The 2,318-nt window shown below is 32.1% G+C and overlaps 1 long non-coding RNA gene across 1 annotated transcript; it reads left to right on the top strand.

Annotated features, from left to right (window-relative positions):
* The first annotated feature begins 1,255 nt into the window (after nucleotides 1–1,255).
* LOC102592575 (uncharacterized) lies at nucleotides 1,256–2,191 on the top strand. Its single transcript, XR_001472637.1, has 3 exons — nucleotides 1,256–1,432; nucleotides 1,537–1,620; nucleotides 1,953–2,191. It is a non-coding gene; the product is annotated as an uncharacterized lncRNA (long non-coding RNA).
* Nucleotides 2,192–2,318: the final 127 nt, after the last annotated feature.

Below are 2,318 nucleotides of genomic sequence, written 5' to 3'. Positions count from 1 at the left end.
TAAATTTATTATTTTGATGGTCAAATTTATTTTTTCACTAACTTTCTTATAAAATTATAATAAATGACCCATTTTTCTTACAAATACAAAAAATAAATTACAATATAATCGTAAAATTGTTTTAATTTTTTTCTCTTTTTTCACTCACATAGTTTTTTTTATAATTTCTCACATGTTTATAGTAAAGAATAAAAGAAAAAAATCAAATAAAAATAAGAAACTCAAATAATGATATTAAAAAAGTAAAAAAAAAAAGTGAGAGAGAAAGATCATATACTACAGTTTTTTTTTTTTTTTTTTAAATCAAAATTATTTTTTTACTTCAATTAGATGAGAATGATATATGAGATCCATTTTTGTAACATTAGAGATATATGTGAATCGCTTTCCTAACGATAGAGATATATCTAGATCACTTTTATAATTAGTTGTATATCGACTTTAAATAACAAAATTAAAGAATATAGCAAATTTTTTCTCAAAATATAAATTTATGCTTCGAAAAAATATTTATCCTATACTCCTTATAGCGTAAAAAATAAAAATAAGGGCACAAAAGTGACAATGACCACCAACAAGTGTTGTGGTGGAGTGATAATTATTACTTTTGATTTTTTTTGCGTGAATCTAAATTTAGTCGGACTCCAATGTGGATAACCGTGGAAAACCAAAAAGAAAGTGAGTACTGCTAACTTTTCTGTTCGAATCCAAATTTAGTCGGACTCTAATGTGGATACAATTGAAAATAAAAAAAAGTGAGTATTGCTTGACTTTTTTACGCGAATTCAAATTTAGTCAGACTCTAATATAAATTATAAATACAGTGGAAAACCCCAAAAAAAGTGAATATTACTTGACTTTTTTGCGTGAATCTAAATTTAATCGAATTCCACGATGAATACCGTGGGAAAAAAAGTGACAATGGCCCATAGGCCCCTGTAAGCAGTGGCGACTAACGAAAGCACGACCATTGACGTTTTCCACGTGATCGTACATAGTGGCGTGGTTTTCACGCTAGAAATAGAATATTTTATTGAAATCTTTTTTTTTCCAAATAAAATCGGAATCCATTTGACTTTTATCAAAACCCATTTAATAAAAAGAGACCCGACCTAACAAAAAAAATAAAAATACAAAGACAGCAGTTTCATTATCTTCTTAATCCTATTTAGGTAATTCTGTCACCATTAATCTCCACCGTTGAATCTGCCACTCACAACTACTTTACAGGTTCAAGACTCGTTTCACTTCTCCCTTTTTTTTTTTGTCCTTTTAAAAGGGGGGGGTGGGCAGCCAAGAAGAAACACAACTCTTCTGAGAGATTGTTCACTGTTCATTTAGTTATTAACCTTGAACAACAACAATGTCGGGAGGGATTGCTCGTGGTCGTCTTGCTGAGGAGCGCAAAGCTTGGAGAAAGAATCACCCCCATGTTTGATTTCATGACCCTTTTCTTGATTTTCTTCAGTTTTATAGTTTCTGATTTTGTAATTTTGGTTTTTGTGTTTTGTTTGTTGTGATGAATTTTGGGTATAGGGTTTTGTTGCTAAGCCGGAGACACTTCCAGATGGGTCAGTGAACTTGATGATTTGGCACTGCACTATCCCTGGTAAAGCTGAGGTGTGTTTACATTCTTCGCCTTTGTTCAGTTTTCTTTCTTATGAATTGGGAAAGATTGGTTCTTTAATTGTTTGTGAGGATGAGGGGAAACCATGGGAAGCCTTCTTCAGTGAACACCCATTTTAGGGGTTAACCAATTTGGTTAATCTTGGTTGACTTTTAGTATATGTTGATGCGTTGTTGTGATTGAAGTACCTTGGTTTATGGACTTGAAATTGAGTTGTTCTGTTACTGCAGTTTAGCATTAGTTTTATTTTATACCTGTAAATGCTACAGTTTATAGAGATTATTTGAATAGCTATTTGCATTTTGTACTGCTGGTAATTATGCAGAGTCTTTCGCAGCATGGAGAAAGAAAATACACCCCAATCCATTAATAGCCTCAGAATTCCGACTATCTTCTTATTTTAATAGAGATCCTTTTTAAAATTGCTATGCGATTTTCACAAACAAACATTTGCTTTTGGCAATGCATAATGTATTTTTCTTGTTGGTGTTGCTTCCTTTTCAAAATTGTTGAAAAGACCTTGAGGGATGTTGATGAGGTGCTTTGAGTTGTTGGTGTTCCCTACTTAGGCCTCAATGGATATTCTTTCTCTCGGATTCGGTTTAAGTGACAGCAAATCAAACTCATCTATAAAATGCGAAGAATTGTCTCTACAACTAGCACTTGGTTGAGAAGAATTATGTTTCGTCAA

The sequence above is a fragment of the Solanum tuberosum genome, unplaced genomic scaffold (assembly GCF_000226075.1).
Source record: "Solanum tuberosum cultivar DM 1-3 516 R44 unplaced genomic scaffold, SolTub_3.0 contig00406, whole genome shotgun sequence".
Taxonomy (NCBI): domain Eukaryota; kingdom Viridiplantae; phylum Streptophyta; class Magnoliopsida; order Solanales; family Solanaceae; genus Solanum; species Solanum tuberosum.
The sequence above is the reverse complement of the archived record's forward strand: the minus strand, read 5'-3'. Positions and strand labels throughout refer to the sequence as shown.